The sequence below is a fragment of the Elaeis guineensis genome, chromosome 8, assembly GCF_000442705.2.
Source record: "Elaeis guineensis isolate ETL-2024a chromosome 8, EG11, whole genome shotgun sequence".
NCBI lineage: Eukaryota > Viridiplantae > Streptophyta > Magnoliopsida > Arecales > Arecaceae > Elaeis > Elaeis guineensis.
The window spans coordinates 85,959,995-85,970,000 of NC_026000.2; positions in this window are offsets into that span (position 1 = coordinate 85,959,995).

The window sequence follows — 10,006 nt, forward strand, 5'->3', positions numbered from 1 at the left end:
TATGGCATGCAGGTGAGATGTGAAAGTATATCATCACTGAATATGACCAACTGTGGAGAAATCTGCTGTCAAGGGTAACTCGCGAAGGGTATGGGTATAAGTATCCCTCCGATCTGAGATCATCATGGTGGCTTGCAAGCAACTCACAGTACTTTAGTGTTGAACTAACTGAGTTTTAAATTCAATGATGGAAGATTTCTGAGTGTAGTCAAATACTTATCAAGTCGGTGCGTGAGTCAAGATGGGATTGATCCCTCCAAATTAGTAGAAGATATGCATCAGTGTATTTCAATTTAGCAAAATTTGAGCTCGGATAATCCATGTGATGGATTTAAAAAAAAATATATATAATATGGATGACTTATCTAAGATTAACAGTTAAATTTTAGATCATCCTTGAGCATTAGGGTCAAAGAGATGAATTATACGGTAACTATACGCTAATAGATTCTTGAATGTTGCTTCGCCTTCATTCGACCTATCTGGACATCGGATCATCATTGCTAGATGGTTACATCGATTGGTTCAGGAAGGTGTTTCTGTGCTACTAACTTAAGTTCAAACCTATGGGCTCACACTCAAAAGAAGTTTTTGACTGATCATGTGGCTGATCAACGATTGAGAATCATTCAAGAGTTTAATCATCAATTTGATTGATGATTAATCTTATACAAAAATTATAATAAATTAATTCATCAAGTATTAATAAATTAATAAAAAATTAATCAATAATTAGATTACTAATTAACTCAATTTAATTGAGCAAAAAAAATTAAATAAAATCTAATTGAATTAGATTCAATTAGGTTTGACCCGATTAGGTTATGAGATGACCTAATCGCTAAGGGAGAATTATCTCTGATTTGATCAGGACTTTGATTCAATCAATTACTAATTTGATTAAATTTAATTAAAAATTTATAAACTTAATTAGATTGAGTTTCATATATTTTTTTTGGGCTAAACCAGATGTGATTTGGTTTGGATCCAAATAAGAAAATTAAAAGTCCTTATTGGAATAGGACTCTTTTCCCTTGCGCCAACCCAGTTTGCATGCCATATATCTCCACACGAAAAAAATATTTTGTTTGAGATTTTTTCACACCAAAGAGTTCTTTAACTTGTCTATCTCACACCCAAATTTGATTTAGTTTTGATGAAAGAAAGATTCTAAAATTAGATTTTAAAATATTTCTTATCAAGAGAATCTGTTCTCATCTAGATCAACCTCTCTATGCTAATAATTTTTTTTGTCTTTGTATGTATGACATTTTGAGGAGATGTTTTGTGAGAGAGTTGAAGAATTGATTTGCCATAAAAAAATATGGAAAGAGACATCCCATATTTTTTTGGCATGTTTTGTGATGTGGAATTGTGAAGAGAGGTTGAATCCTGTAAGAGTCCAGGATCACTAGGACTCTTCACCCCACCTCCTTATATGCCTATAAAAGGGATTTTTGTAGTTTCTTTTATGTGTGTAAGATATCAAGAAAGAGATCTTTATGTGAAGAAGTTTGAGCATGGTTCATGATGTGAAAAATAGAAAGGAGGGTCCTCTCTCTTAGGGTGTGCGCAAAAATCTGAATATCAGATTTTTGGTTCTATGGGTTTGGAAAGAGAGAATAAATTAGAAAAAAAATATTTTCTTCTCCATCTTTGTTCCACCTATTCATCTCCTCCAGAAGTTCATCTTCAACCTCTGAAAAGATTTTAGAGATTTGAAGAAGGAATCCAGTTCAGCCAAGAAGAAGATCTTCGTGCGAGCTAGCACTCCTAAGAAGATCGATTAGATCGGGGCTTCGAGTGGATTTTTCATAGAGGCCGGATGTGTGTGCGACTACGAGCAACCACAAGGACCTTCTCTATCATCTTCTCAATAGTTGAGATTATCGATCCATACTCAGGTATTGAGTTCTGAACTCAGATTAGAAGTGGATGTGATCTACTGCTCGCATGCAAGCTGATTTTATCTTCAGTATTTTTTAGATTTTATATGCAACATAACGTATCATAGATCCTAGAGTAGGTTGATTTGATGATTAAATCATATGTATGTTAGATTAATTTGATTAATCTAGTTATCTTCTGCTATAATTTTGTCAAAAAAAATTTGAAATACATACATGAAATCGCCTACATTTTCCAACACATAGTAACTTGCAAGCAACGCACTATGCTTTGGTGCCAGACTATCTATATTTTTAATATAGTGATGGAAAGCTATTGGGTACAGTCAAGTACTTACGAAGTTTCTAAGTGGATCAAGATGGAATTGATCCATTCAAATTATAGGAGCTGATGCATCTCTGTATTTCAATTTAGTAAAATCTTAACTAGGATAATCTATGTAATAGATTTGAAAGGTTGGAATACAATGTGGATGATTCTTTCTGGGTTGACAGTTTAACCCTAGATTGTTCTAGAGCATTTAGGGTCAAAGAGATGAATTATGTGGTAACTATATGCATAGGTACTTAAATATTGTCTTGCAAATATTTGACCTATCCAAATGTTAGGAACCATTGCTAGATGGTAACTTCGATTAGTATAGAAAGTGGTTCCTATGCTACCGGCTTAGTGTTCGAACCTCTGGAGTCACGCACAAAGTCAAGCGACGTAGAAAAGAATTAACCTAAGTCTATATGTTCAATTTGAAAGTATATGACTTAATTGAACAAATAGATTAATTTGATTGAGAATTAAGTTATGAATTATATGGGATTAAACAGTTGACTATGTCTAGCTAGCACTAGATATGAGGTTTAGGTTCAATTCTGGGGATGAACAAGATTTGATCTATAATCCAAGGAGTCTATGAGAGATTGAATTTAAGTTCTAACTAATTTTAGATTAGATCTGATTTAGTTAGATTTAATTAGGTAAAAAATCTAAGTTAGATTTGGTTCTAAATCTTAAATAGTTTGGGATTGACAACCTATTCAAAATTGGTTCGAATCAGGTTCGAATTAAATTTGAATTGATCTATATTTGGATTAGATTCATAGAATTCACTTTTACTAAGACTCTCTCTCCTGATGGCTGATCAAGAGGTAGTGGGGTGCTGCATGGTGCCGCCCCATACTTAGGTGTAGATGTGGGTGCATGAGGGTGCCTAGTTAGACACCAATTCTTTCTCTTTTAGGATTCCTTCTTTGATAAGTTATGGATTAATTTAAAGCTTATTTGAATTAAAAATCTTAGTCTTATGGTCATGGAGAATCATCTATAAATAGAGAGGACCTCTAACTATCATAGCATAATAATTAGACTATGTGCTAAGGTGAGAAAGAGAGAGAAGAGGCGTGAGGAGTAGGCATCCCCTTGGTGTCACCCTGCTTGGGCATCCCATCTTCTCCAAGGCGTGGAGACTCTTTGGGCTTCTCCTTTTACTGGTGTGAGGCATCACACTAGAGGTTCTCTCTCCTTTTTTGTTGTCTTATGAAGGTGCATCAATCCAAGACTTCATCTCACTTTCCTATGAAGCCTAACGTGCGTGCGAAGGGTTTGTACGTTCGAATTTTTACGAGACTTTGGATTTAGAATGCTTTGGAGATTTGATCCCTATTTCACTGTGAATCAAGTAAAAGATAAAATATATGTTAGATTATTATAAAAAAAAATTTAGATATTTCCTGGCAATCCATTCTGAAATGGTCCTATTTTCTTCCATCTGGTATTAGAGCCAAGCTTTGATATATGGATGCATAACTGATTTTTTCTTATTAATTTTTATATGGTATGTGATTAGAATTTTATGTTAGATATTAAATTTGATTTAGATCTATTTAAATAAAATTTATGATCTAAATTTGATTAGATCACTAATCGATTCAAGCTGATCCATGCCATTAAGATAAATCAGTATGACTGACTTAGGTGTCTTTAGATCAGCTTGAATAAAATTCTCTACATGACTTGGTGAAGTCAGTGAGAGAATTTATGACTTGCTGATCAATTTCTTCTCTTATTCTCAAATCATTAACTCAAATCTTCTAAATTATTAAGTCCTTAAAATGATACAATTATAGGGATACTTAGTTCATAGCCTCCCATTAAGGTATGTGATAATGAGTCCAATATTTTAAATAGGCATTGAAGGTGCCACACGCCTGGTGTCTATTAGGTATTGAAATTATCATTCATCATATGACCGTCTTATTGTATTCTTCAGATCAATGCTTAGATTGGTCGAGCCACACTCAGGCCTGGATATTCATTTGTTGGATGTGCTTGGTATAATCATGATAATAGTTGGACCTAACCAAGTTTTTCAATAGAGGTGTCACACGCCTATTGAAGAGATGCCTGGGGCAAAATCTAATTGCTAGAAGTTGTTTAAGAAATAATTGATTATGAACTTACCCATGGATGCACTAGGATTGGCCAAGCCATACTCAGATCCGAATCAGTCTGTGTGGACTTTAGTACCCGCTAAAGAATTAATATAATTTTTCGAATTGGAGGTAGAGGCTACCAATTCATATAAAATAGTGGAAGAACCTTTAGACTAATGTCCATATCTTTAGGAATAAAATAATTCATATACTAATAAGTTTATGTTTCTTCTTTTCAGCTATAGCCAACACACTATCACTCCATTTGCTATTAGATAGCAACAAGCTTATCGGATCCAATTTCGATAGCTAGTATCAAAAATTGAAGATCGTCTTAAAGTACGAGAGGGTCCTGTACATGCTTACGGATCCATCACCTAAAGAACCTGCTGCCACCTGTACTACAAGAGACACTTACTTAAAGTGGCTTGCTAACCACACTATGGTGCATTGCATTATGAGGATAGCCATGAACAACGAACTTAGCCATAAGTTCAAGGATGCACAACCAAAGGATATGATTCAAATATTGAATGAGTCCTTCGGCACCCCTAAAGATGTAGAGAGATATAAAACCTCCTGTATTTTGTTTAATGCCCATGTGCGAGAGGGGGCGTCAGTCACTAATCATGTATTATATATGATCGAGTAGATTGAATGCTTAAGCAAACTTGACCTTTCGTTACATGAACAATTGGGTAAGGATGCTATCTTGAACTCGCTACCAAAATCCTACTTATCCTTCTTGAGTCATTATAGAATGACCAAGCCTATAGTGAACTACCATGATTTACTAAGATTGCTGTAGATGTTCGAGAAGAACAATCAGCTCCAGAAGAAGCCGGTGCATGTAGTGGGAGGTTCATTTATAGGTCATCGATCCTCTAAGAAAGAAAAAAAAGAAGGTACAAAAAAATTGTATCATCGATCTTAAGCCAAAGCAGAGCAAAAAGTCAAAAATTATTAAGAGCCAAACAAAATGCTTCTTTTATAAGAAGCTGGATCATTAGAAAAGGAACTATCTGGCATATATAGCTTCTTTTGACCCAAATAGGTCAAAGAATAAGAGAAACAGGTAATCAGTTACTTTACAATGTACTTATATGATAAATTCTTGTAATTTCTCTATTTATGATACTACTATCTGAGCATTGGATACTAAAATCTAATTAATATTTATAATTCATTGTAAGGGCTGCAGGTCAGTACAAAATTAAGAGAAGGCGAGCAGTTCCTGAATGTTGGAGATGGAAGTCTTGTTCTAGTTCTAGCTTTCAGAACTATGCAGCTTGTTTCGAGTCTAATAGTGTCATGTTAGATGAGTGTCATTATTGTCCTTCTTTTTTTATGAATGTTATCTGTATAGGCCTTTTGGCCAAACTTGATTTTAAATTTTTAATAAAAGAAAATTTTTGTGATATCATTATGAATGATACTATAATTATACGTGGATAATTAAAACATGGTATATATATTATCACAGACTGTTGGTATAATATACACATCGAACAATGTTCTAGGAATTTCTACCTTTGGCATGGTAGGCTAGGTCATATGAACAAGAATAGGATAGACATGTTAATTAAGGAGGACATCCTTAAAATTAATGATTGTAAATCATTATCGACCTGTGAATTTTGTCTACTTGGTAAGATGATCAAATCATCTTTTAAGGGAAAAAGTGAATGAGCCAGTGATGTTCTAGGTCTAATACATATTGATGTATGTGGACCCATGAGCATAGCTACCAAAGGAGGATACTATTATTTCATGACATTTACAGATGACCTATCGAGGTATGTGTTGGAAAATATAGGTGATTTCATGCACGTATTTTAAAAATTTTCAAAATAAATTATAGCAAAAAGTGACTAGATTAATCTTATTAATTTAACATGTATATGATCAGATCAATAAATCAACCTATTTTAGGATCTATGACATAATATGTTGCACATAAAATCTGAAAAAATCAGAACATAAAATCTGCATGCATACATGTGAGCAGTAGATCAAATCTACTTCTAATCTGAGTTCAAAACTCCATACCTGAGTGTGGATCGACGATCGTCACTACTGAGAGATATGGTAAAGAAAATCTTCACTGGTTGCTCATAGTTGCACATGTGTCTGGCGTCTACGGAAAGTTCACTCAAAGCTCTGATCTGATCCATCTCTTTGAGAGTGCTAGCTCGTGCGAAGACTATCTTGTTGGCTGATTTGGATCTTTTTTTCAAATCTCTTAAATCTTTTCAGAGATTGAAGAAGGACATCTGAAGGAGATGAGGATGAGAAAGAAATATGAAGAGGAGACACTCTTCTCTCTTCTTTTTCTCTCTTCCCAAACCCATAAGAACAAATCCTAGAAATATAGGTTTTGTGCTCACCCAAAGAGAAGAGGACTCTCCTCTTTCTTTCAAGCCAGGAAACCATGCCCCAACTTCCTCACCATGAAGAGCAGTTTCTAGTGTCTCTTCTTCATGCACAATAGAAATAAAACCCTTTTATTTTGGCATCAAAAGTTGGTTAGGGTGAAGAGTCCAACAATGTTTGGACTTTCCTTGTTTCATTGCCCCCTCTCACAAAACCCACACCCAAATAATGTTGGATGCCCCATCCAAATATTTTTCATAGTAAATCAGAACTCCATCTGATTTTAAACACCAAAAAATTCTCCTTTTGTTATACAAAAGAAAGAGAATAAAAGGAAGTGGGTGGCAAGGCTTATAGATAAGGTCAAACCTTATCCAATATGGTAACCTATTCAAATCAAATTTGAACCTACCATAAAACATCAGATCATATCTATTTTTGGATGTGAGAAAGGGAGGGTGGAAGGCCTTTTGGTGTGGAGAAATCTCACACAAAACACTTTTCAGCGTGAAGAAAATTGGTGTCAAGAATAAGGTGGCACAAGGGAAGAAGAGTCCAATCTTTTCTAGACTCTTGGTTTCCTTATTTGACTCCAAACCAAATCACATCTACTTAAGCTCAAATAAATAGATGAAACCTAATCTAATTAGGTTCATAATTTCTTAATCAAATTTTAATTAAATTAAAAATTGATTGAATCAAAGTTCTGATCAAATCAGGAATAATTCTTCCTTAGTGATTAGGTTATCTCATAACCTATTGGGATCAAACCTAATTGAATCTAATTCAGTTAAGATTTGATCTAATCCTCTTTGCTAATCAAATTAAGCTAATCAATAATCTAATTTTTAATTAATCTTTCATTAATTTATTAACACTTAGTGAATAAATTCATTGTAACTTTTGTATAAGGTTAATCATCAATCAAATTGATGATTAAATCTTTGAACGATTCTCAATCGTTGATCAATCACATGATCAGTCAGAAACTTCTTTTGAGTGTAATCTTATAGGTTCAAATTTAAATCGATAGCACAAAAATAAATTTATGAACCAATCAATGTAACCATCTAGCAATGGAATCTGACATCTGGATAGGTCGAATGATGGTGAAGTAATATTCAAAAACCTACTGGTGTATAGTTACAATATAATTCATCCCTTTGATCCTAATGCTCAAGGATAATCTAGAGTTTAACTGTCAACCCTAGATAAGTTATCCACATTATATTTCAATCTTTCAAATCCATCACATAGATTATCTAGATCTAGATTTTACTAAATTAAAATATATTGATACATTAACTCCTACTTATTCGGAGGAATCAATCTCATCTTGACTCATGCACTGACTTGACAAGTACTTGACTGCACTCAAAAATCTTTCATTACTGCATTAGAAATTTAGGTAGTCCGACACCAAAGTACAGTGAGTTGCTTGTAAGTCATCTTGGTGATCTCAAGTTAGAGGGACACTTATACCCTTATCCTTCGTGAGCTACTCTTGATAGCAGAGTGCTCCACAGTTGGTCATGTTTAGTGATGATGTACTTCTACATCTCACTTGTATGCCATACCAGTATCTCCACACTATTTGATTATGAGGATAACCAATGTATATAGCACACAATGACCTACACTTGATATTGCTATTATCCTGGTAATAGCGTATCATTTGGCCACGAACTAGTTTAAGAACTACGTGATAAATCCTCCTTTATTGATCAAAGTAATCCTAAAGATTTTATCACAACACAGGAGTTCTTTAGAAGATGTAACCTTGTGATGAAAAATATCAAATAACCTTTATTTTTTATCAATTCATATATATTTATAATTAGCACAATCATCAAATGACTGGTTTTAGCGTATAATTTCGAACAACTCTAACTTGAACTAAAGCCAATCAGTATAGTATCATATATCCATCTTTAATTTTGTTGGAATTTTAATGTCAGGGCATGCATGTATGTTTCAAATTTTTTTTTTCTAAACAATACAGCAGAATAGAAGATTAAAATATCTTTTAATCTACATCATGCATGCATAAAACATAAAGTACTAGGATCTACTTCATATATTGAAATTGAATATATGATTGAATCACATACCTATTTCACAAATCTTTTCTTTAAGTCTAGATCTAGAAGAGAATAGATTCTTTCTTAGCAACACAAGCATCCGACCTCTATAAGTATTCACTCGGGATTAGCCTGAAACAATCATCTTTGGTATTGATTTTTTTTCTAAGAAAAATCAACTTGCGAATATGAATGAAGCTTGGATCACGATCCACTCTTTGATTCTTTCCTTGATCTTCTTCTCTTCTTCTCTTGCTTTTCTTTCTTTGATTATGAAGCAATCAAGGACTAGAAACCAACAAACAAGGTGGATGCCCAAACTCCTTTGGGCGACGCCCAAGGCTTGGGCGTTGGATCTTCCAGGGAGAAGAAAAGGGAGAAGAAAGAGAGGGAGTGTGGGCTGCTCTATGGAGGCATGGGGCTATTGGTTCAATTGCTTAAAGGCCTCAGGGAAGGCCCCTTTAAATAGACATAAGGTTTGAATCCTATTCAAAATCAAATAACCATTTAATACAACTCCTACTTGCATTAGGAATCCTTATTCTTTTAGTTATTTGACTCCCTTTAGGAGATCCTTTAGGCACCAACTATTGGAATCTTTGTACCCATAAATACACATGCCACATGACACCCATGGGATGCCCCATGCTGGTCCCACATGTCCTCTAATGAGTGGGCATGTCCAATTTAATCAAATCAAGAGGTGCCCAATCAAAACTATAAAGAAAATTAATTAAGGGTTGGAACTCTTAATTTATTTGATCCAAAAACCCTAGGCACCCAACAATTGGAGCCCAATAAATCTAATTTATTTAGGTTATTAGCAGGTAATTAATTTTAGATTAATCTTATCAAATAATAAATTCAAACATAAAGAGGAATTGGATCCAACCATGTGCTAGCATGGTTATCTTGAACCCAATAGGGTTTCTCTAAACCCAATTGAGACTTCATAAGTCCAATTGCTTATTTCAGGTCTAATCTCTTTATTGTGTGCCCCATAGATTTAATTCTATCTGGTAGTGAGATATACAATAATCTCTATCATAATATCATTGAAACTCTTTTCAATGGGTCAAAACAATTTCACTCTAACTCATCAAAGATTATCGATCCTGAGCAATCCTAGTGAGCTCTCACAATCTATCAATGACACCTAACCGTATGTAGTAGCAACCTAGTAGAACCAAAAAAGAATCTCAAAGTATAGTTCACATG